At 44.7% G+C, this 27,241-nt stretch overlaps 1 protein-coding gene and 1 non-coding gene across 4 annotated transcripts in view; both read right to left on the bottom strand.

Annotated features, from left to right (window-relative positions):
• Nucleotides 1-27,241, bottom strand: part of ATAD2B (ATPase family AAA domain containing 2B) — a 173,961-nt gene that overhangs the window by 88,733 nt on the left and 57,987 nt on the right. The gene's annotated exons all lie outside the window — the stretch shown is intronic.
• Nucleotides 26,307-26,497, bottom strand: LOC130363498 (U2 spliceosomal RNA). The gene has a single exon (XR_008891883.1). It is a non-coding gene; the product is annotated as a U2 spliceosomal RNA (small nuclear RNA).

Genomic DNA, 27,241 nt, shown 5'->3' on the forward strand with positions numbered 1-27,241 from the left:
GCTTTTCTTTTTGAATTGCCTTTCTATCTGACCACAGTGCTCTCTGCTGATACCTCTGTCCATTTTAGGAACTGTCTAGAGCAGGAACAAATCCCCATAGCAAACCTATCCTGCCCTGGACAGTTCCTGACATGGACAGAGGTGTCAGCAGAGAGCACTGTGGTCAGACAGAAAGGAAATTCAAAAAGTAAAGAACTTCCTCTGGAGCATACAGCAGCTGAGAAGTACTGGAAGGATTGAGATTTTTAATAGAAGATATTTACAAATCTACATTGTGAAGGAAAAGATGGCACTCACCCGCTTCAAAGGACTTGTAAAGGTGACTTTAATACGAGCTTGTCATCCAAAGTGCATGTTCATAGCAGGAAACAGCATACAGGCAGGTAAAGGCAGGCAAGGACGCCGGGTCTCCCGGCATCCTTGCCTGCCTTTACCTGCCTGTATGCCGTTTCCTGCTATGCACATGCACTTTGGATGACAAGCTCGTATTAACCCCTTAAGGACCAAGCATTTTTCTGTTTTTACATTTTCGTTTTTCCTCCTTACCTTTTAAAAATCATAACCCTTTCAATTTTGCACCTAAAAATCCATATTATAGCTTATTTTTTGCGCCACCAATTCTACTTTGGAATGACATCAGTCATTTTACACAAACATTTATGGCGAAATGGAAAAAAAAATCATTGTGCGACAATATTGAAGAAAAAACACAATTTTGTAAATTTTGGGGGCTTCTGTTTCTAGGCAGTAAATTTTTCGGTAAAAATTACACCTTATCATTATTCTGTAGGTCCATACGGTTAAAATGATACCCTACTTATACAGGTTTGATTTTGTCGTACTTCTGGAAAAAATCATAACTACATGCAGGAAAATGTATACATTTAAAATTGTCCTTTTCTGACCCCTATAACTTTTTTATTTTTCCACGTACAGGGCGGTTTGAGGGCTCATTTTTTGCGCCGTGATCTGAAGTTTTAATCGGTACCATTTTTATTTTGATTGGACTTCTTGATCGCTTTTTATTCCTTTATTTATGGTATGAAAAGTGACCAAAAATACGCTATTTTGGACTTTGGAATTTTTTTTGCGTGTACGCCATTGACCGTGCGGTTTAATTAATGATATATTTTTATAGTTCAGACATTTACGCACGCGGCGATACCACATATGTTTATTTTTATTATGATTACATATTTTTAATATGGAATTTGGGAAAAGGGGGGTGATTTAAACTTTTAATAAGGAAGGGGTTAATATGTGTTTTTAAACTTTTTTTTTTTTTTTTTTTGCACTTTTAGTCCCCTTAGGGGACTTTTAGGAGGAATCATTAGATTCCTCAAACAGATCATTGTGGTTTCATAAAACCACAATGATCTGCGTGCTCTGCGCTCGATTGATAAAGCCTGGTCCTGCCAGGCTGTATCATTCAGAGCACTGGAGCCGGCAGTGAAGGAGAGGTAAGCCCTCAGGCTACCTCATTAGTGGATCGCTCCCCCGCGATCGCGCTGCGGGGGGGGGGGCGATACACCCCACTGGACCACCAGGGACTGTATACAGGCACCTTTAGACGCCGCTGTCAACTTTGACAGCAGCGATCTAAAGGGTTAATAGCCGGCCGCATGTCGGCTATTAATGCCGGCCCCCAGCTACAGGAATCAGCTGGGGGCTGGCCGGTATGACGCGGGCTCGAGTCGGGAGCCCGCGTCATACCCCGGTAACGGCCATTGGCCGAGTATAGACGTCCATGGTCGTTATCGGGTTAAAGTCACCTTTACAAGTCCTTTGAAGCGGGTGAGTGCCATCTTTTCCTTCACAATGTACTATTGGAAGATTTCTGCCATTTTCTGTGAGATTGAGCACCACCCCTAGGACTATATTCACACTACACCCATTTGCGGTTTTTGTTCACTCCTTGCACAGCAGTGCCGGATAGTGTTTCTTTCTGGTTTTACTGATATTTACAAATCTGTTTAACTTTCTGGCACCACTTTAAAAAATACTTATTTTTTCCAGTGGAGTACCCCTTTAAATCTTCAGTTGATAAATCTGCACAGAAATCAGATCAAATAAAAACCATGTTCTTTTCCTTTAAACTTGTTTCATTTAATGACTCAAGGGGGGAAAAAAAAGTTGAATCTCTTATACGGCAACATTCTTCCTCAGAACGGCAAAGTTGCTCTTCATACATTTTTATGACATTTCACAAACTGTGCAGTGTTTATTCTGATATGCTAAAGAGGAGATGGAGACGGGAGCTCAGAAATGCATCATTGAGCCGTAAAGGTGAGGAAGACAATAAAAAACTGTATCTGCTCTTTCACCAAATAAAGCATTGCCATAGCAGGCGCAGCACACAGCATACAGGCTTAAACCACCGGCTTAGAGAAGACGGCGACGACTGGCGATATGGGATCATTTAGGACCCGGGGCTATAGCAGGGTTCCTTTTTAAGGTCACCGCATTTCAGAGGTAGCGAGCTGTCACACTGCAAACCGTTTTGTTAAAGGGGTAGTACTCCACTGGAAATTATTATTATTATTATTTTTTTAAATCATATAATGCCAGAAAGTTAACACAGATTTGTAAATTACTTCTATTTAAAAATATGAAACCTTCCAGTATTCAGCTGCTGTATGCTCCACAGGAAGTCCTTTTACTTGTTGAATTACCTTTCTGTCTGACCACAGTGCTCTCTGCTGACACCTCTGTCCATTGTAAGAACTGTCCAGAGTAGGAGAGGTTTGCTATGGGGATACTGGACAGTTCCTGATACAGACCCTGATACAGACAGAGGTGTCAGCAGAGAGCACTGTGGTCAGACAAAAGAAAATTAAAAAGAAAAGAACTTCCTGTGGAGCATACAGCAGTTGATAAGTACTGGAAGGATTAAGATTTTTAAATAGAAGTAATTTACAAATCTGAATAAGAAAATGGAACTGTCGCAATACTTTAAAACTCCAGATTTATTGCAGCTTTAAAACCATCAGGAACAAGGTGAACAAACAGTCAACATGCACGGTTGACGCATTTCGAGCCTATGACTCTTTAATGAAGCCTGTGGCATGTACTTTGTTGTGACATATTTAGTCAGAAGGTGGGAAGGGGAGTGGATAGTGATGGCCAAACCTGTTGGGGTATTAACCCGCTGTGGCCCTTCACACGCCTCTTACATGTAGATACAAATATCAACCGAAAAAAAACGCATAGTCTTAACATTAAAATATGAAACAAACCTAAAAATTATGATTGCTGGAAAAGATGAGAGAAAAAGGAAAAAAGGAAAAGAAACAGCAGTATTCTAGTAATGAAAAAACAAATCAGCACGGCTATTCAATCCTTCTGGCTGGAAACAATCGAATCGGTATATCCACAACGTCTCCCGATCCCTGAGTGCCTTCAGCCAATTCCCTTTTCTGAATTGTTTGTGGACTTTTCCGATGGCAAAAAAAACTCATACAGGAAACGTTCCCATCGTGAAAATCACGAAAATGACGGGATACATTAGATGCATTCACATTGAGTTATTCACACCGCTAATATGTTCCTCAATGCGTTTTTTGTGATTTCTTTTAGTAGAACCAATGTACGTCAGATTGCAAGTTGAACAAACTGTCTTGTATGTTACAAAACAAGAAGCACAATTAAGAAAGTATCTAATCTTATAAACCTTTATTAGACCGTGCATCAGAAAAGGACAAAGTTCTAGAAGCATAGCGACATACCACACATCTTGCCTGACCACATCTATGAAAGCCCTGTGCTTTAATCCAATTACCTGGACTCTCGGAGGTGGGTAGTAGGCTTGAGGAGAGAATACTGGCTTACGTTGGAGCTTTCCGAGAGGAGAAGTTACACCCTTCTTTCAAAATAATATATAAGGCCGGATCCTGTCTGGGTATTGGTAGGTATTTATTTACAATTGCCCTGATGGCACCAAATTCCATGCTATATATAGTGACAAAAGAAACTTTGCTCTGATAGACTGATTATTTACCCGTGACATCCTCTGATTCTCAAGCAGGTTTGATCTTGGTTTATTCTGTACTCTGTATTTGGCTCTTTCTAACATCCACGTTTTATACCCTCTGGCTTTAAGGCGATTACACACTGTGTCCTGTTCTATTGCTGTATATTCTCTAGTTGAGCAGTTTCTTTTAGCTCTGGTTTATTCACCAACCAGTATACCTGTTATTGTATGGTGAGGTGACAAGAGCTAGCATGCAAAATGGTATTACGAGTAAAAAGTTTACGGTAGGTGCAGGGGTCTGGATTGTGGTACGTTGGCAGTTAATGTAACCTCAAGAAACAGAACCTGGTTCTTGTGCCACAGGTAAGTGAAACTGAGATTGTGGATATTGTTGTTTATATATTGGATGAAGTCTGATGCTTCAGAATCAATACCCGTCTATATGACAACAATGTCACCCACATATCTACCGAATCACTTTATGCGGTCCAAGAAAGGGGTTGTTTCATTGAAAATATACTGGATTTCATACCAAAAAACAAACAAATTTGCTACAGTTGGGGAAGATTTAGCTCCCATGCTGGGCCCAGTCCAGTCTAAGTAAAACATTTTCATATGTAAAAAATTACATATAAAAAAATGTATGTGACAAAGCATACCACAAGACATCCAGAATGAATCCTTGTAACACCGGATCGTACAATGAAAATTGTTGCATGATGTAAGAAACAGCCTGTACTGACTGTGTGGGGCAGGGATGTATAGAACGAGTCGACATCGCAGACCAGCCAGGACATAGTCATCCCAAGTCATATTTTTCAGCAGGGACAACAGATGTTTAGTATCTTTTATATGGCTAGGGCATAGCTCAACCAGAGGGCACAAGGCAGAATTGAGCCAAGAACAGAGACGTTCATTAAGAGAGCCGATTCCCACAACTATCGTGCGCATCGCCAGTGGGAATCGTTCTGTGTGTACTTTAGGCAAAGAATGATATATAGGGATAATGGGGTCAGGAACAAGAATATAATCTACTTCCTATTGTGTAAGCACCCCTAAATGTAAGCCCTCTTGAAGTAACCTACTAAGATCTGATTTGAAGGGGCAGTGGGATTGAGTTGCAGATGCTGATACGTGCTTGAGTCACCGAAGGCAACTTCATTTATGACTCTGTACAGACCAGCGTTCATGCACACCACTGACCCCCCCCCCCCCCCCCCTTATCAGCTGAATTAATTAGTAGTTCTTTTTTGTTTCTTTAATCCCTTAACAACCACCGACGTATATTTACGTCCATGGCTGGCTCCCGATCTCAGAAGCTGAGCGCGCTTCATAACTGCTGGGTCCCAGTTGCTATCAGCAACCAGGACCCACGGCTAATACCGGACATCGCGGATCGGGCTGATGTCCGGTATTAACTCTTTAGACGCCGCGATCAAAGTTGATCGCGGAGTCTAAAACGGGAGAAATCCATACCGGTTATTAGAGCTGGGCGGAATGATCAAATATGTGTATCACGGTATTTTTTAACGTATGGCGGTTCCATGGTACAAAATGGTGTTTCTTTCCCCCCCCCCCCTCTAAGCCCAACGCTGCGCTGTCCCCATCGGGTACTACTCATGTCCCCCGCAGGAACTCTACTGTACGCTGTATCCCTGTGCCCAGGCCGCAAAAGATAAACAAAATAAACTTTAATACACCTTCCTACGTTGGCATCACGCTCTTCCTGGGGACAGGAAGGTCAGAGAGCCGCCAGCCTATCACCGGCCGCAGCGTTGTTCCGCCTCGGCCGGTGATGGGCTGAGCCCATCAACGGCCAAGGTGGAACATTGCTGCGGCCGGTGATAGGCTGGCGGCTCTCCGACGTTCCCGTCCCTAGGAAGCAGGTACGGACCGACGGGGGAATGTAGGAAGGTGCATTAAAGTTTATTTTGTTCATCTTTTGCAGCCCGGGCACAGGGATACAGCGTACAGTACAGAGTTCCAGCGTGGCGGCCCAAAACAGGAGGACCAGGAGGGCAGTGCTTGTGGGTGACACGTGAGTAGTACCCCGATGGGGACAGCGCAGCGCTGGGCTGATAAATTGGGAGGGGGCAGAACAGCGCTCGCGGGTCACATATGATTAGTTCCCCGATGTGGGGACAGCGCAGCACTGGGTTGATAATTCATTCCCGAGGAGGAGGGGCCCAACCGGTATTGCGGTATGGGGAAAAATTCATGTCGTGCAGCACAAAAATTTCGGTATTCGGTATGAGCTGGTATCCCGCCCAGCACTACCGGTTAGTTCAGCGGAGCTGTTCGGGACCGCCGATGTGAAATCGTGGCGTCCAGAACAACTGAGAGGAAAACGGGAGGTGTCTTATCTTCTTCTCGGCTGTCCGATCAGCGTTTGATTGCGCCAAGCCTGAAATCCAGGCTTGAGCAATCAAGCGCAGAAAACACTGATCAATGCATTCCTATGGCAATGCATTAAACAGTGCCTGCAATCAGTATATGCAATTTTACAGCCCCTAGAGGGGACTATAACACTGCATATAAAAAATGTGATAACCCCTTCTGTGATAAAAATTTGAATTACCCCCTTTTTCCCATAACAAAAAAAACTGTGTAAATAAAAATAAACAAACATGTGTGGTATCACCACGTGTGTAAATGTCCGAACTATAATATATAATTAATTAAACTGCACGGTCAATGGCTTACGCGCAAATTCCAAGTCCAAAATAGCATATAAAAAGCGATCAGAAAGTCCAATCAAAACAAAAATGGTACCGCTAAAAACTTCCGATCACGGTGCAAAAAACTAGCAATCATACCGCCCTGTATGCAAAAAAATAAAAAAAAGTTATAGGGGTCAGAAGTTAATTTTAAACGCATTCATTTTCCAGCATGTAGTTATGATTTTTTTCAGAAGTACGACAAAATCAAACCTATACAATTAGGGTATCATTTTAACCGCATGGACCTACAGAATAAAGAGAAGGTGTTATTTTTTCCAAAAAATGAACTGCGTAGTAACAGAAGCCCACAAAATTTACAAAATGGCGTTTTCTCTTCACTTTTGTCACACAATGATTGTTTTTTTTCCGTTTCGCTGTAGATTTTTGGGTAAAATGACTGATGTCATTACAAAGTAGAATTGGTGGTGCAATTAAGCTTGCTATGTAAGGCTCTGGGATTTTGCCCCACAAAACATTTTAATGTTTTTGATACTATTACTGACATCAATAAATTTGTGCGTGCATTAACTTTAAGGAGACATTTTAGTATTAATGATGAGGAGACACAAAAATGCCTGATAACTTTAGCCCGGTATCCACATTAGAATATATCAATTGTGGCTCCATTCAAGAAGAGACTGCTTTACGCGATCTACGTCTTTAGTAGTTCTTCCAATTTTTGGGAACATACCCTTGGGCTGAGTAAGGTTTTTACCCAGTTTATTCAAGGTGCCTGCCCATGGATAGGTTCCAGGATCTAATCGTGGAAGATTTACTTGTAGAATAAATAAGGGGAGAGAAAAAAATCATTAAAAAAGAGAATATTGCCCTGAAAGGATTAAAAAAACAACTAAGAACTACTAATTCTGGGGGGGGGGGGTCAGTGTTGCTGGTCTGTTTAGAGTCCTAAATGAAGTGGCCCTAGGTAACTCTGCTCCACTGCCCCCTTCAGATCAGATCTTAGTAGGTTACGTCAAAAGGACTTACATTTTGGGAAACTTACACAAAGGAAGTTGATTATATTCTTGTTCCTGACCCCATTATACCTATATACCCTTCTTTGCCTAAAGTACACACAGACTGATTCCCACCGGCGATGCGCACGATCGTTGCGGGGATCTGATCTCTTAATGAACGTCTCTGTTCTTGGCTCAATTCTGCCTTGTGCCCTCTGGTTGAGCTATGCCCTAGCCATATAAAAGATACTAAACATCTGTTGTCCCTGCTGTAAAACATGACTGGCAGGTCTGCGACGTCGAGTCGTTATATACATCCCTACCCCACACAATGTCAGTACAGGCTGTATCAGATCTCATGTGTGGTGTCCCGGTACCGCATCCTATACGGTGCCTGTATGGAGGTCCCCATAGTCAGAGTCCCTAGGAAGTCAGGGTCCTTCTTGTCTACTCCGCCCCTTGTCACTTCTCATCTAGGTATTAGTAATATAACATTTTATTCAGGATTTATATAAATATAATTGTTCAAATGTATATAATTGGTTAATTACCTGTACGGACTGTAGCAGGACCTGCGGGTCACGTGATCAAGTAAACTCTATGGTTTTTGCTGAAGGACCTTTGGAGGTCCCTATGACTTCTTGCACCGAAGGGAGCGGCGGCCATTGTTAGCTCTCCTTCCTCGTGGGCTTTTGTTAGAGAAGGATCTGCGCTGCTGTCATCCGTGAGTTTCGGCCCAAGCCTTGCAGCAACGGCTGATCATTACAAAACCGTGAGTGTATCAATCCCCTAAATCCGGACGGATCTTCGCAATTAACCCTAAAGACTTATAACAAAAGTCAAGGTCGCCAACTACTGTCAGTCACTGAAGTGTATGGAGACTGTTTGAATGAGACTGTTGCTGTTCATTGGATGTACCGCAAGCCTTTAAGTAAAGTTTACCCAAGTTCAAGTTCAACATCAGTCATTTTATGCATGCACCTATTATTACTGGGAAGGGCGGCGATAGGCCGGAGAATTACCTCAGCATACTAGCCCTCAGCCTGGTGTCACGAACAATAGGGTTAACCTTAACCCCTGATATACTGAAGCAAAAACCTGATTACACTATCCCTACCCCAGAGGCCTACTACACATGCAACAATTTTCATTGTACGATTCGGTGTTACAAGGATTCATTCTGGATGTAGTATACAGCCCCAAAAAAGTACTGAAAGGATTAATATTTTTTAATAGAAGAAATTTACAAATCTGTTTCTGGCACCAGTTGATAAATTTTCCAAGGGAGTACCCCTTTAAAATCACAGGGCTTTCATAGATGTGGTCAGGCAAGATGTGTGGTATGTCGCTATGCTACTAGAACTTTGTCCTTTTCTGATGCACGTTCTAATAAAGGTTTATAAGATCAGACACTTTCTTAATTGTGATTCTTGTTTTGTAACATACAAGACCGTTTGTGCAACTTACGTACTATGGTTCTACTAAATCTGACGTACAATAGTTCTACTAAAAGAAATCACAAAAAACGCATCGAGGAACATATTAGAGGTGTGAATAACTCAATGTGAATGCATCCAATGTATACCGTCATTTGTGATTTTCACGATGGGAACATTTCCTGAGTGCGTTTTTTTGCCATCGAAAGTCCACAAACAAGTCAGAAAAGGGAATTGGCTGAAGACACTCAGGGATCGGGAGAGACGTTGTGAGGATTCTATTGCTTCCAGCCAGAAGGATTGAATAGCCTGCTGTTGCTTGAATCTGTGCCAGCCATGCCCGCACGGAAAAAAGATTGGGACGCCAAGGAACCTTAAAGTACAGCTTCACCAGACGCCTAACTGTCTCTCAAGATGGCGCCGGCGCTCCTCTTCTCCCCCGGCCTCCCTACAGGACGCAGCTACACAGGACTCACTGTGGTCGGGGTACGTCCACTCATATTGTCCGGTTTCCTTCTGAAGGATGAGATCTCCTCACCTCTTGGAATCTACAAGTGTCGCCCATGACCGAAAACTCCCAGAAATCTCCGCCAGCTGGAATTACCAAAGACTGGTCCACAGCTTGAGGACTGTTGCCGTTATTTGCCTCCTAAATCAACTTGTTCAGGTTTGGTGGCGACCCATCCCCTTAGCCACAGGATGAACTCTACTCCCCCGTACCGGGTTGGCTCAAAGGCTCCGAGTCAGTTGAGTTCATATGTTTTTGTCTTTTCTTTTTCTTGTTTTTGTTATGGTTTCTCCCTGACATGTCTCTCATGGTATATTTCAAGGTTCACTAAATCAGTCTTACCCCAGAATATAGAGGGTGTGTGTGCTGGCTAGGGGGCACACACCCTTTCCCTAGTATTTGTTGCCATCGATCTCACAAAGCCTTTATTAATGTGTATTGATGGTCATTAAATTGCTAAGCATTAATGCTAATTGTCTAAACGCCCCATATAGACGCTCACACCTTTGGAGAGAGGCTCTGTCCTCGAACTGTGACATCCTATGTATTCAGGAAACACACTTGCTCTCAAAAGATGCCCATAGAATTAAACACCCCCTATTCCTTCACGTGTTTCATTCCCACTTCAATATTAAATCAAAAGGGGTATGTATAGCTATACGCAACTCTGTGTCATTCACTTTGAAAGAATCTGTTATAGATGCTCACGGGAGGTACATTATTTTGAGATGCACTGTCAATTCCATCCCACTGGTCTCCCTGTACGCGCCCAACTCAGGTCAGCTGAGATTTATCAATGCTATACTGAGAAGAGCTAATTTAGTTAAATGGGGATTGCTGCTTTTGAGTGGCGATTTTAACCCCTTCATGACCGAGGGTTTTTCCGTTTTTGCACTTTCGTTTTTTCCTCCTTACCTTTAAAAACCATAACTCTTTCAATTTTGCACCTAAAAATCCATAGGATGGCTTATTTTTTGTGCCACCAATTCTACTTTGTAATGACATTAGTCATTTTACCCAAAAATGTACAGCGAAACGGAAAAAAATCATTGTGAGACAAAATTGAAGAAAAAACACAATTTTGTAACTTTTGGGGGCTTCCGTTTCTACACAGTACATTTTTCGGTAAAATATACACCTTATCTTTATTCTGTAGGTCCATACGGTTAAAATGATCCCCTACTTATATAGGTTTGATTTTGTCGTACTTCTGGAAAAAATCATAACTACATGCAGGAACATTTATACATTTAAAATTGTCATCTTCTGACCCCTATAACGTGGGGCGGTATGAGAGCTAATTTTTTGCGTCATGATCTGAAGTTTTTAGCGGTACCATTTTTGTAATGATCAGACTTTTTGATCGCTTTTTAGTCATTTTTTCATGATATAAAAAGTGACCAAAAATACGCTATTTTGGACTTTGGAATTTTTTGGCGCGTACGCCATTGACCATGTGGTTTAATTAACTATATATTTTTATAATTTGGACATTTCCGCACGTGGCGATACCACATATGTTTATTTTTATTCACACTTTTTTTTTTTTTTTTAAATGGGAAAAGGGGGGTGATTCAAACTTTTATTAGGGGAGGGGTTAAATGATCTTTATTCACTTTTTTTTTTTCACTTTTTTTTTGCAGTGCTATAGCTCCCATAGGGACCTATAACACTGCACACACCGATCTCTTACATTGATCAATGGTTTCTAATAAAAAAACAGTGATCAAGGATTCTGCCGCTTGATTGCTCATGCCTGGATCTCAGGCACTGAGCAGTAATTCGGCGATCGGACAGCATGGAGGCAGGTAGGGATCCTCCGGCTGTCCTGTAAGCTGTTCGGGATGCCGCGATTTCGCCGCAGCGATCCCGAACAGCATCCTGAGCTAACCAGTATTAGTTTACTTTCACTTTAGACGCAGCGTTCAACTTTGAACGCCACGTCTAAAGGGTTAATAGCGCACAGCACCGTGATCACTGCCGCGCGCTATTAGCCACGGGCCCCGGCCGTTGGTAGGTTCCGGGCCCGACCCGCTATGACGTGGGGCCACGGCGTGGCCCCGTGTTATAGAATGGAAGCAGACCCATGACGTACATGTATGTCATGGGTCGGGAAGGGGTTAATACTGTTATGAATGCGGAATTGGACACGTCCTCTGCCTCCAGACACCCATCCCTCTCTGTCTCCTCATGTGTATGGGAGGCAGACCTATATGATACCTGGCGCCTGCAAAACCCGACAGGGCGAGACTATACCTTTCATTCCGGTGTTCACAATACATACTCTAGAATCGATATGTTTTTGGTGCACAGTTCACTTCTGCCGAACATTTTAGATTCTACCATTGCTATGATTAAATGGTCTGACCATGCAGCTATAACACTCACGTTAGCAGATGACGTCTCCTCGCCTCAAGCCCACATGTGTCGTCTTAGCCCCTACTTGTTATCCCACCCTCTTTATTTTAAAACTAAGTTCAGACATAGAAGAGTTCTTTAAGATAAACACACATTTGGTAACTAGCAACATTACTTTGTGGAATAGTCACAAGGCGGGTATTATGGGACTCTAAGCTTAATAATCTGTTGACGCAGTTGAAAGATGCTGAACTAGCCAATAAACGCCAGCCTTCTACTGCTTTAGTGGCACAGGTCTCCACCTTACGACAGGATCTCAGTTGTAGTTTACTAGCCTCCTATGAGAAGTCTCACAGGAAAATGAGAGCTGTATATTAATCTCAGGACAATAAATACGGGAAGCTTCTAGCCAACAGACTTAAGAAGAGACAGGTTCAATCTAAAATACCATACTTATTCCACTCATCACAAACGAAAAACTATACACGCCGGTAGATATAGCAAACGGTTTTCAATCATATTATGCCCAGTTGTACAACTTGCATCTTGCACTACTTAAATGAACTGAACCTGCCCACCCTCACTGACCCCCAATTGCAGAAGCTAAATGAGGAAATCACTGTCGAAGAGGTCCAAGAGACGATTCAATCCCTTCCGTCGGGAAAAGCGCAAGGCCCTGATGGGTTTATCAGCAATTATTATAAACAATATTGCAATATCCTAATGCTCCCCATAAGCCACTCCTATCGAGAAGAGATGTCCAAAGGGTCTCTACCTCCTGAAAACCTACAAGCCCTTATAACCACCCTCCCCAAGCCGGGCAAATCCACTGACTCCCCCCAAAACTACCGCCCCATATCGCTCTTAAATCAGGATATAAAGATTTACGCAAAAATTTTAGCCTCTCATTTAGCATTAGTCCTCCCTTCCATAGTGTCACAAGACCAGGCAGGATTTGTTTCGGGCAGACAAACCTCAGACAATTGCAGACGCCTCTTTAACATCTTCCATTCACATTGAGACCTCCACTACACTGCTATAGTCTTGGCACTTGACGCGGAGAAGGCGTTTGACCACCTATAATGGTTATTCACCTTCTCGGTCATGGAAGTAAAGGGATTCCAGGGGGGCATCCTAACAGCAGTCCACTCTCTATATTCTCATCCCACTGCCAAATCCTGTCGAATGGGGCACTGTCTACTACTTTTGCCATTACCAACGGCTCTAGACAAGGATGCCCCCTCTCCCCTCTAATCTACGTTTTATCCATGGAGCCCCTAGCGCAATCCATCAGGAACCACCCAGAGATCGAGGGAATTCAGATTGGGAAAAAAAATCACATTCGATTTCATTATATGCAGAAGATGTGATATTGACACTGACAAACCCAGAGAAATCTGTTAAAGCATTGATGGACACTATATCCACTTACAGCTCCCTATCATATTACAAGCTCAACAGTACTAAAACCCAGGCTTTGCCGCTCAACCTTTCCTCACAAAGAACCTCCGAGCTATGCTCCACTTATCACATGGACTGGAGAGACACAGGGATCCAATATCTGGGAGTCCAGCTTACTTACCCCCATTCTACCCTTAATAAATACAACTACACAAAACTGCTGGAAAGAGTGGCCTCTGAGACAGAGTCCCTCTCCCAAGCTATCATCTCCTGGGTGGGCAGGGTCTCAACCTTTAAAATGTTCCTCCTTCCCAAAATCTTATATATCTTTAGAACGGTCCCAATAAAAGTCCCAAAAATGTTTTTCACTCACATGCAACGCATTATATCAGGGTTTCTTTGGGCGGGTAGGAGGCCTAGACTATCTCAGACACTATTGTCCAGGGACAAATTAGCAGGTGGACTGGGCTCCCCAGACATACAAGGCTACTACATATCAATGCTCATCTCCTCTATGAGAGGGTGGTTGGAGACAGATAGGGCCCTCCCATGGACCTTGATAAAGAGCCTCTCAGCTTCACCCTTCCGACTGCAAGACCTGATATATTTACCCTTGTGGAACCGCCTTTCTCTAACCCTCTGGTCATTGCAACATATGAGGCGTGGAAGTCATGCCTACACCAGGCTCACAAACCACTATAGGCCCGTAAAGAAGACATCCCGCTAACATTTATACAGGCATACATCCCAAACCTGAAAGTACAGAATTGGCTAATAGCTGGGCTAACACTGACACGAGACCTCTTTGAGGACTCTGAACTAATGGAGTTTGGGTCGATTTGTTCCAAATTCCACATCCCGTCCAGAGATTTTTACAAATATCTCAAATTAGGCACTTCCTCAACTCCCTTTCACCTACCACACACAGTAACTGCTTCAACACTATCAAATTCCTCCCATCTGACACAAAGGGACTGAAGCCGATGTACTCAGCTCTACTGGGAACTGATACGTGTCAACTATCCTATCCCTTAAGGCTTTAGGGTAGAGACCTGAATCGATCTTTAACACTGGATATGTGGGGACACGCATTTCAACATATCCATAGGGCCTTTCAGTGCTCCTCCTACCTTGAGAGCGCCTTTAAGACCATTTTAAGATGGTATTATACCCCATTAAACTAGCTAAAGCATACCCAGGATCCTCGGATCTATGCTGGCGAATGTGTGGTCACAGGGGCACTCTCTCCCACATACTATGTCATGTCCACTTATACAACCCTTTTGGGCTGAATGCAATCGTCTCATTAACTAAATCATAGATGGTGTCTTTGTTTGGTCTCTAGAGTCTGTCCTTTTGTTTCTGGACTTAAAGTTACAACCGTCACAGCATAGGGATCTCTACTGCTTAATATGCATCATAGCTAAAATGGCCATCACAAGTCATTGGAAATCCTGCACCATTCCATCCATAGATTCAGTTGCGAGTAGACTGAACACTATATATTCTTATGGAAAAATTATAGCACTAGGCTCAGGCAAATATCAATCTTTCTCTCGCAGATGGCATGCATGGACATTATCTACATATGGCAGAGACATTTGATGGGAGACAACCTCCCATTTCCGTAATTGACTCTTAGATTAGCCCATAATGTGCAATAATAGACCATGAACACATAGATAGTCCTAGACCACTATTAGACAAATGGTAGCATTGGTGCGGGTAAGACCACCTACTTTTCCTCACCGATTTCACTTTACCTTGTGACCATTGCTTTCTCATCTTGTACTTTGAACTGTGTGAACATTGTCAGGCGTTTCCTGTTTTGTTTAAAGGGGTTTTCCGATGCTTAAACATCTTATCCCCTATCCAAAGGATAGCTCCGCCCCGCAATGCAAGCCTACGGGAGGGGGCGTGACAGCTATCACGCCCCCTCCCGTAGGCTTGCATTGAGGGGCGGAGCGTGAGGTCACACGCCGGCGCAGGCGTGACGTCACACGCCGCCGCCCTGTAGTCGCCGGTAATCAGTCCCGGAGCGAACACGCTCCGGGGACTGATTACAAACGGGGTGCAGCGTGCATGATCCCGGGGGTCCCCAGCGGCGGGGGTCCCCAGCGGCGGGACTCCCGCGATCAGGCATCTTATCCCCTATCCTTTGGATAGGGGATAAGATGTTTAAGCACAGGAGAACCCCTCTTTAAGTTAATGTAATTGTAGTGCTATGTTGACGCTTGTTGTTTTATTCTTATCTGAAAAACCACAATAAAAACTTATTGAAAGTAAAGAGTCATAGGCTCGAAATTTGTCAAAATTGCATGTTGACTGTTTGTTCACCTTGTTCCTGATGGTTTTAAAGCTACAATAAATCTGGAGTTTTAAAGTATGCCGGCCGTTCCATTTCCTTCTTACGTCTGCTTAGAGCTGGACCGTGCACTCTTGCCTTGCTGTTTAATTTACAAATCTGTTTACCGTATATACTCGAGTATAAGCCGAGTATTTCAGCACGATTTTTCTGCTGAAAACACCCCCCCTCGGCTTATACTCGAGTGAACTCTCCACCCGCAGTGGTCTTCAACCTGCGAACCTCCAGAGGTTTCAAAACTACAACTCCCAGCAAGCCCGGGCAGCCATCGGCTGTGCAGGCTTGCTGGGAGTTGTAGTTTTGAAACCTCCGGAGGTCCGCAGGTTGAAAACCACTGCGGCCTTCGACATCATCCAGCTCCCTCTCACCCCCTTTAGTTCTGTACAGTACTCACCTCCGCTCGGCGCTGGTCCGGTGCTGCAGGACTGTCCGGTGAGGAGGTCGTCCGGTGGCATAGTGGTTCCGGTCTGCTATCTTCACCGGGGAGGCCTCTTCTAAGCGCTTCGGGCCCGGCCCCGGAATAGTCCCGTTGCCTTGACAACGACGCAGAGGTACGTTCATTACCAACGTACGTCTGCGTCATCGTCCAGGCAACGCCTCTATTCCGGACCCGAAGCGCGGAGAAGAGGCGCCCCCGGTGAAGATAGCAGCCCGGAACCACTATCCCACCAGACAACCTCCCCACCGGACAGTCCTGCAGCACCGGACCAGCGTCGAGCGAAGGCGAGTACTGTACAGAACTAAAGGGGGTGAGAGGGAGCTGGATGATGTCGAAGGCCGCAGTGGTCTTCAACCTGCGGACCTCCGGAGGTTTCAAAACTACAACTCCCAGCAAGCCCGGACAGCCGATGGCTGCCCGGGCTTGCTGTTAGTTGTAGTTTTGAAACCTCTGGAGGTCCGCAGGTTAAAGACCACTGAGGGCGGATGACAAGAGGATGATGAAGGGGGGGTGTGGGATGATGACAAGAGGATGATGAAGGGGGGTGGGGATGATGACAAGGGGATGATGAAGGGGGGGTGGGATGACGACAAGGGGATGATGAAGGGGGGGGAGGGTGGGATGATGACAAGGGGATGATGAAGGGGGGGTGTGGGATGATGACAAGGGGATGATGAAGGGGGGTGTGGAATGATGACAAGGGGATGATGAAGGGGGGTGTGGGATGATGAAGGGGGGGTGTGGGATGATGACAGGTGATGATGATGAGGGTCTGGATGATGACAGGCGGTGATGATGATGAGGATGTTAATGACGGGGGTCTGGATGATGACAGGGGGGATGATGTATTTCCCACCCTAGGCTTATACTCGAGTCAATAACTTTTCCTGGGATTTTGGGTTGAAATTAGGGGCCTCGGCTTATACTCGGGTCGGCTTATACTCGAGTATATACGGTAACTTTCTGGCACCAGCTGACTAAAAACAGAAGAAAAAAAATTCCAGCGGAGTACCCCTTTAAGTCTCCTTAATTTCTCTACAGCAGTGGTTCTTAACCTGGGTTCGATCGAACTCCAGGGGTCCGGTGAGTCAGTCTCGCGGGTTCGGCGCAGGTCAAGACACACACCCGACTCCAGGCCCGTCGCAGACAAACAAACAGGACAGGCAAACAAAGCAATTGCTTGGGGCCCCGAGCCGGTGTTTGCCCGTCCTGTAGTGATGGGGCAATTCCCCCCATCACTATTAACTCCCTGCAGCCCCGCGTTAAGTTTAAAAACGCAGGGGCTGCCGGGAGATAGCGCACGCCGGGACCTCACTGACGTCCCGTGCGTGCGCCCATAGACACGAAAACACCGAGGACCAGAGGATCGAGAAGGAGGAAGACGCGTGCTGGCCAGCTTGGTAAGTGACCAGCGGCACGTCATCTTTGGTGCTCAGACCACCGGTCCCGGGACCTACTGCTATAGCCGGAGCGGTGGTCGGAGCACTGAAGTGGGCAGTACACAGGTATACAGCCTCCAGCCATACACTGTATATGGCTGTATGTCTGTGGGGAACACTGCCTGCGCCTAATGTGAGGGGAACACTGCCTGCGCCTAATGTGTCTTAATGGTTTTGTTCATTTTGTGCACCTATGTATAAATATATACTTAAATATATACCTCCTATGTTTTGAATTTAAAAAAAAAAATCATAATTTTATTTTTCCAATTAAGAAGGGTTCGGTGAATGCGCATATGAAACTGGTGCGGTTCAGTAACTCCAACAAGGTTACAGCAAAAAAAAAAAAAAAGGGTCTCCAGCTGGGAGTTGTAGTTTTGAAACCGCTGAATGGCACACTACTTGGGAAACACTGCTCTACAGTTTCCTCCAACCAAAGCCAGGGCATCCCCAACCTTGATAATCTATATATGCTAGAAACACTAAAAATTTTGCTTCAGTTCATGTATAAAGCTGCATGTAATACTACATTTGCCCTGTAGCAGCCAACAGTGTAAAAAGGGCCGCTGTCAGCAACAGCCTCGGCAAAGAAAGCCATTTGCTGGTGCTTTCCGGCACTAGACCCATAGCAGCTGTCTGCGAGGGGAGAAAAACTTTAGGCCATTATAGAGCATCATAGATCCCATAATAGAATAAAGTATCAATGTGTAACCAGCAGGGGTCGTGAAGAATAGACCTGTATTGATCAGAATTTTAAGTAGGTACTGTTTGAACAAACTTTGTATAGATCAATAGTACAAGTAAATACAAGAAACTTTGTAATATAGATTAATAGACAAAAATGCTTCTTTCTCCTTTCAAAATTTACTCCTCCCCTCTCCTCTGCTGAAATAATATTCTCTGAAAATCAGCTCAGCTTTGTCCTGTGTCTGCAATACAAGCAATACAAGTCTATGGAGGGGAAGGAGGAAGCTCCAAATTAGAAGAACTGCAAATTAGAGATGAAATCTGCAGAGCAGAAACCTGCTGAAAAATATAATGTATAGGTTAAATTATTGCCAAAAATAGTGCTGATCCTCACGTACACACACAGCGTGGCTTATCCTGAAAAGGTACCTGAAACAACAGGCATGCTTTAACCCCTTAAGGACTCAGACCATTTGGGCCTTAAGGACGAAAAACTAGGGATCGACCGATAACCAGTTTGGCCGATATCTGCCGATAGTCACGATTTTGGGCGTTATCGGCAATTACCTTGCCGATAATCCGCCATGCCACGTCCCCTCACTCCCCACTGCGCCGCACCGCACCACCCACTGCACCGCAAACAGTTGTCCGTTGTAATGCCATCACTCTCTTTACCATAAAATGTATGGCGCAACCAAAAAAATACTATTTGTGTGGGGAAATTAAAAAGAAAACCGCAATTTTTCAAATTTTGGAAGGCTTTGTTTACATGCCGTACAATTTACAGTACAAATGACATGTGTTCTTTATTCTTTGGGTCAATACGATTAAAATGATACCCGTGATTATATACTTTTCTGCGGAATCTGTAGGCGCTATATAAATAAATAAAAATAAATATTATTACTGTTGTGCTTAAAAAAAATAATCAAACTTTTAAACCAAATTAATACGTTTAAAATCCCCCTATTTTGAAGACCTATAACTTTTTCATATTTCTGTATTGATCACGGCATCTGAGGGGTTAATGGCGGACATCAGCTGTCTTGTCCACAGTGCTCTCTGCTGACACCTCTGTCCGTGTCAGGAACTGTCCAGAGCAGGATAGGTTTGCTATGGGGATTTTCTTCTGCTCTGGACAGTCCCTTATACGGGCATCAGGTGTCAGCAGAGAGCACTGTGGACGTAACAAAAAGAGAAATTCAAAAAGAATAGAATTTCCTCTGTAGCATACAGCTGCTAATAAGTTCTGGAAGGATTAAGATTTTTAAAGAGAAGTAATTTACAAATCTGATTAATTTTCTGGCACCAGAAATAAAAAATGTTTTCCACCAGAGTACTCCTTTAAAGGGAATAAGGGAAGCTGCAGTACCAGCAGGCGAGGCAAAGCTCCTTTATTAAACTCAGCATACTGAGGCAGAACTCCACCTAACAAGAACTAATGGCCTTACTTAAAAGACCTCTTCTTCCCCATTCCAGTGTTTCCCAACCAGGATGCCTCCAGCTGTGGCCAAACTACAACTCCCAGCATGCCTGGACAGTCAAAGGCTGTCCAGGCATGCTGGGAGTTTTAGTTTGGCTACAGCTGGAGGCACCCTGGTTGGGAAACACTGCCCTAATCAAAGGATAGGGTATAAGATGTCTGATCGCGGGAGTCACGCTGCTGGGAACCCCCGTGATCTCCATGCAGCACCGCCATTCTAAATAGTATTGTTAGAACGTTGGGTTGCCGTGAGGTGACACGTGACGTCACATGACGCCCCCTCGTGACGCCACGCCCCCTCCCATAGACATGAATGGAGGGGTGTGGCCTCACATTTTAAGCTGCAGAAACCCGAGCACCTTTGGATAGAGGATAAGGTGGCTGGCATTTATCATTGTAGGTGTAAGTGAAGCATTTATCATTGTAGGTGTAAGTGAAGCATTTATCATTGTAGGTGTAAGTGAAGCATTTATCATTGTAGGTGTAGGTGAAGCATTTATCATTGTAGGTGTAAGTAAAGCATTTATCATTGTAAGTGTAAGTGAAGCATTTTTCTACACCTTTTTTTGTGTGCTGGTAATGTGTAGGAGCACCACATTTATTATTTGGTCACAGAGCATTTGATAAATTTTGTGCACCAAAATACACCAAATACACCAAAAAAAACTAGTCTGGGCTGGTGTAATTTTATAGACTTTTCAGTGGCTTTGTGCCTTTTTTAGACACAAAACATGGTCTAAAGACAATGATAAATGACGGCCGATGTCTGTGAGCGGAGTACCCCTTTAAGGCTAGGATATATTTCTTAAGAATACCCTATAGGGTAGGGTCACACATGCCGTATTATGCAGGTGTATTTTCTGCAGCTGATTTTGCTACTTATTGACTTCAATGGGTACGAAAATATGGCACGTGTAACCTTACGCTTAAAGTGTTACTAAATAGAAAAAAACTCAAATGACAGATGTATGTCAAAAGTTTGATTGGGCAGGGTCTGGGCTCTGAGACCCAAACCACTAGGATGAGCAGAATAATGGGCTTAGCTGAGTGCATCACTTCCCATCTCTCTCAATGTTGCATAAGAGATTGTATACAAAGTTTACAAAGTCCACCCATTCATTCTAGGGATAGGTAGAGGTCTCAGCACCGAGACCCCAACTGTTGAAAACTTTTAACATCTCTATGTCTAACTTTAACATTATCACCTATCCACAGGATGATATGATTTGCACGGAGGTCTCACCCCTGCTTATAATCGCAACAGTCAGGGCAAAAGGACTGGCAAAATGGAAATTCAACCACCCAGATCCGGTGATGTAAGGAGCGGTCTGAAGGTGAAGCTCCTGTGTAAAGGACTAGTAAAGAAGGGGTCTATAATAGCAGTATTTAGATTTAGCCATCAGCCTGCATCATGTCCTTTTACAAAAATAGAGGACAATGCTGGCGCTTTGAATATGAAGCCCACTGAGCCGATGTGGCAGCACAATGGATGCAATGCATCACTACTCTGAACTACAAGCAAGGGCTGTAATCTATTAAGAGGCAGGTTTACATGTAGATCTTTATTGAGAGAAAGGCTTTATAATCAACCATCTGCTATGCAAGCAGCTAATCCCTGCAACACAGAGAAGCGGTGGAGCCATCATACGAGCGCTCTCCCTGCTGATCACATCTTACCTCACCGCAGCAGCTGCTGCCAGGAGATTTAACCCCCCTTTCCCAGTAGGGACATTATGCATATCTGAATAAACCTCCTATTATAACTGTGCGACACCACAAAAAGCCAGTATTTATAACAGGTCTTAATAACAACAATACTCAATGTGCAACCCGCCAGTGGACTTAAGGTGCCATCTAGTGGCAAACACAGATAACATCAAGCTCCATATAATCCCAGGTACACATTATAACCCATATAGCTGACCATTCAAAATCCCAAACTGCAAGACAACAACTACCATCACAGAAGTAAAATGTCCTTTAACTTCAAATTGCATCATGTCCTGACAGCTATGGTTTGGGGTCACCGTCATATGTGTTTACAACACAGGGTGCAATAAAGGGGTACTCCAGAATTTATTTTATTTTATTTGACTATGCTACAGTGCTGTAAAATTAGTGTAGTTTATAATTTAATGTCTGCAACTGTGTTTGATGGTGGTCCCACAATTCTTATGTCATCTTTGCCCCAATGGTTACTTTTATCAGCATACAAAATGAGTGTTCTCAGGTTTTCCCAGGTTGCTGTGAGGCCTGAGACATAACATCACCTGTCATGTGTTAAAAAGGAGCCTGTCTGTGCTTTAATGGGTGGAGCGATCACAGGGTAGGAGGTTGATCATTTTCACAGGGCTGCAGGGAATTGTCCCAAGTGTGCTGCAAAAGGTGGGGTGACTAAGTGTGAGTTTACTTTTCTCCCTCCCACACATCAAACAAGGGATCCTAGGACTTTAAGTTGGAGGGAGGGAACTCCTAAAAGGAAATAGCCATTTCTCAAAGACTTACAGCATAACCATTTAGCAGCAAGACAAGCAAGGATGCTTCCTAAGCAAGTCCATTACTGTCTGGAAGGTAAGTACTAAAGTCACCTTTTGGTATATAACCCCTTTAAGCCTTATGTGCTTAGTGTAGCATAAAACTATAAAAGGTTCAGTTTTACATGCTGCAGATTTATCTATGAGCATACCGTGTGCATAGGCTTCATAGTTTACTATTAATTGCCCAGATTTATCAGTAGGTCAGAGACAAAAACTGTCTGATTTGCCCATAGAAACCAATTTGCTATTTTTCATATCTTAAAGGAGTAGTGCAGTAAAAAATAAGTTATCCCCTACGGCATACACGTAGGGGGCGATCTATTAAGTATCCCCTATGCTTTGGATCATGGATAAGTTATTTTTCACTGCACATATGAAAGATGAGCTGGGATTGGTTTCTATGGGCAAATGAGAACGTTTTTGTCTCTGACCAACTGATAAATCTGGACCATTATCTATGTTTAAGCTTAAAATTGTGCTCCATGGTAGATTTATTCTGTTCGGTTATATGAAAAGGTACAATGTGTAGTGAGCACATGAATGGAGGCACTGAGGGAGATCCATCAGAACTACAGAACTCTAAGGTTATTGGCTGTCCGGGCATGCTGGGAGGTGTAGCTTTGCAATAGCTGGCAGCACACTGTTTGGAAGCTCTGGTAAAATGAAGACAAAGCTGTGATTGGTTGGTATGGACAAATCAGTCAATTTCTGACAAGTCTTAAAGCATGACTTATCCAGCTGCATACACTAATCTACAAGATGATATTGTTAACAGTCAGCAAGGTTGTTCCAGAATGGCCGTAAGCACAGTAAGGTAAAGAAAAGGGCAGTTCTAATCTATAGTAAGCTGAGGCTTTATACAATATGCCAATATACAATAGTAGAATACAAACAAATCAGGCACTCACATTTTAAAGGAGTACTGCAGCCTAATACAACTGCGGAAAGGGCATAAGTGATCGCGGGGGGTCCGAATGCTGGGACCGCCCGCGATCTCCTGTACGGGGCCCAGGCTCTGCTCATGCCCCCTCCATGTATCTCTACGGGAGTGGCGGAGATGCAGCATTCGTACATTTCCCATAGAGTTAAATGGATGGGATGTGTGTGTCGACCTCTTAGTGAGGCCGACTACATGTGCATTAGCCGCACAGAGCCGTGGCAGTGACGGGTCCCCCCATACAGGAGATTGCAGGGGGTCCCAGCTGTAGGACCCCCTGCGATCAGACATCCCCTATCCTGCTGATAAGGGAATAAGGTATATTAGGATGCAGAACACCTTTAATGAAATAAGGAGATTTTTTTGTACTCGCCGTCAAATCTCTTTCGTAGCCTTCATTGAGGGACACTTTACTGATGGGTATATGCTCTTGCCAATAAGAGGAGCTGACACTAGGAAAAGTCGGCTCCTCCCTGGCAGGATATACCCACCCACTGGAAGCAAGGTAAACAGATTTGTCACAAAGCAGTAGAAGAAGCCAACAAAAGACACGTCCGAAGGCCCCCAGAAAAGAATCATGGACAAAGAACCAGAAAAGGTCATTCGGACAAAAAATGGAGAGAAGGCTACAAGAGAGATTTTATGGTGAATTCATTGGGGACACCTTACTGATGGGACATAAAGCAGTCCCTCAGGGTGAGAACAACAACCACTAGAGAAAGAGAAACAGTCAGAGACCGAATCTACTCATCCATAAGAGGTACGAGACCCGAAGCCAGAGACAACCGAGATGGAGATAGACTAGGACGCCAAGGGAAGGGACCGTCTTTAGCCGAGACTAAACCTACAATCCATACAGATAGACAAGAAAAAAAGTCGACTAGGAAGCCAGCTGGGCCAGAACCATCCCAGAAGGAAGCAGGAAATGAACCCCAAGGAACACAGAACCAGACAGAGAGCTAGCCTGGCTGGGAAACAAAAATGGAAAAAGCACACAAGAGAACCCCATCCATAGTTGACCGATGCAAGACGCCAGGGAGAGCAGCATACGCTTGAGCAGAAGGCGAGCAAAGGAGGTGGAGAGGTCTGGAGCATATGAGCGATGACCCGAACATCTAGGAGACCCAAAATCCCTGTCCCAGGGGTCCGCCGTGAGCACCCAGAAGGCGAAATTACCTTGACTGGTGTAATCCGGATGACCCGAATGCCCCCCATCTCGGGAGTACATGGACCCCGAAGGAGGAGACAGAAAGCAATAGAACGCCCTGAAAAAGAGGCATCCCGGAACGCCAGAGCTGGAGGTTCCTGAGTCACCTGGAAGACATACACCTGAAGGGAAAGGAAACCCAACGGCCGCCAAATGCTCCGGGAGACAAACGTCCGCGTCGAGAGAAGGAGAAGTGCGGTATAGAAAGACTGCTCCACAAATGGAATTGCGGAGAAGTCTGGGCAGGATCGCTACCCATGTTAAAGATCTCAACCATCACTAAGGCCCAAAGAACCAGGAGGGCCAACCCAAAAAAGAAGGCACGCCACAGCAGCCTAGGATAGCAACATCCCATTAGGACGAGAAAAGAAGGAAAAAACAGAAGGGAGCTTAGCAGAGGCTCCCAGGTATGGGGCACAGGAATGTCACTCTAGAAGACCATGGTATCTGTGTCGCACAACCGAAACTGTCAAGGGAAGTATAAAACACACCCTTCCAGGGAGATTGCGCAAAGGGAGGAGGAGAACAACGGCAGGACCCAAACAGACGGTAGCTAGACTGGCTGTCGCTGAGCCATACATGAGTGCATAAACTCCTCCAACAGAAGTGAGTGGCAAGGCTGAATGAGCAGCAGCAGTAGATAACAAAAAAAAAAACACTAGAGGAAAGAGATGGTAGAAGATAGCGCCCAGCAAAATAGTCCCCCTAGTGGAGGGGAAAAACAAGGGGTGGTCGAGAGAAAATCCAAGCACCGACCATGCCAGCACCCTGCCTCCCATAACCCCTGTGGAAGGGGGATTGACAAGTGCGCCAGGTACTGTCGAAGCAGGGAAATGTCGGGACAAAGTACTGGGTGGACGCAGCTCCCCCGCCGAAACCCCCCCCAAAAGAACTCTACGACAACCAGGAAAAACTGAGGGAGGTGACCTGGTGGATTAGAAAGCCATGCAGACACAGTCTGGCTATCTGGCATAGGGACCACTGACACACCGGGTCACACATTCAGAACCACACACTATAAGTGGGCTACCAGCATGAAGCCATGAGAGCCGCAGGCATGTGGAGAGGGACCTGGTAAAGTAGGGAACCCCACAAACCAGCATGCGGCGCATTGCAGAGGGCCCATGGAGCAACATGGGGAGACCCACTTGGAACTACGTCTAGGCAGTGGGTTACCTGAACTTCTGCCACGTGGGAAGTGTATGGTAGTTGACCCTGGAAGAGGCTTAGGACCTGTGGATTTTAGGACCCACCGGACACGCCAGGTCACTCCACCGGAGACCGCGCTGGAACTGCAGCCCTTGAAGAAGTGACAGGCGGCAGAGAAAACCATGCAAACCACTGTCTGGCTTACTGGTATGGGTGCATGTAGACAACGGGGCACTCCATCGGTCACCTTACACTAGTAGTGGGGTACCGAAATCCAGCCGTGGACGTGGGAGATGAACGACAGGTGAAACTACTGTCTGGCCTAATGAGAGCAAGTGCAATCCACGGTCACGCAAGGACACTTCCACGGAGACCGAGACCTCACACTGGACGTGGGGATCCGGGACAGCAGCCGTGGATGTGGCAGCCTGTGGAGGAGGGAATAATGTACGTACACGTCAAGAACACTTGCGGCCGTGGCAAACATGTTATGACAACTGGTGGTAGAGGAGAAACAATTCAGACTGTAACCTCGGTATCTTCCAAGGGATCATGAAATCCCTGGCATGACCCGCCACAGCAAGTCACATATGTCTCTGACACAGTCAGAACCCTGGCTCAATGCAATGTGTCATATCAGGTCCCGTACAGGGTGATGGAGACAATAAGGGTGCCCCTGTATACAGTCCCAGAAAGAAAGAGCCCAGCATATTTTTTTGGTGCACTGTACCCAAAGATACTGCCATATCGGGTCAATGCATGGGGCGACGGAAGCAAGCTTCGAAATCGGCCCCTGTTCTCAAAAATCCATTTAATATAAGGTCCCTAGATAGGGGACGTATCAGATATTAAACTGATAAGAACAGATACTATACTTGATCTCAGCCAAAAGGCCGAGAAGCGATAGATATTACAGCCTAAGCCTGTACTTTTGTGTCCCCAGAAGTTAAAAGGGTGCATGGAAAATAAGGCACAATTATAGGCCACAAGAGGGCGCCAAACACCACTAAATGGTCTAAAAGACCAGCAATAGATTCCTTTTTTTTCGTTTATTTTATTTTTTATTCTTTTTTTTTTTAAATACAAAACTAAGTAAGGAAGAGTGGGGAACAAGGCGCCTTGCGCTGAATCTGTCCTTATGATCCCTGAAGCCCCCACCATGTCCCTCATGCAGGGACACTAGGAATACTTATGCTGCAGCCTCGGAGTGGCGAAGGTAGGGAGCAGCGCGCTTTGAAGCACCTGCCAAGGTGTCACACAGCTCCGAGGCCAGGGGCCATGCATATCCTACAGATAGAGGCTTTGCAGCGTTACGGTGATATGGTAAAGGCCATGGAATATGACAGATAGCATGTGCCACTTGTAACAAACAAGATCCTATATACTGTGCTCTAAATGATGAGGCAGTACAGAGGGATTACCAGGATAGGGTGCACTTTATATTTGTAGTGGATATGTAGTGTTCTACTATATGAGTATGTGACACATGATCGTGGAAAACCTTTGACCAATAACCCATTCCACTATTCCTATGGCATATTACTAAGATACTTCATGACTGGTTGTGGCCTGACAATGAAATCCCCACCGATCCTGGTAATAAAGGGACATAGCACTGAATCATCCTCACTGGTGTTAAAGTAAATATG

This window comes from Hyla sarda, chromosome 3 (genome assembly GCF_029499605.1).
Source record: "Hyla sarda isolate aHylSar1 chromosome 3, aHylSar1.hap1, whole genome shotgun sequence".
In the NCBI taxonomy this organism is placed as follows: Eukaryota; Metazoa; Chordata; class Amphibia; order Anura; family Hylidae; genus Hyla; species Hyla sarda.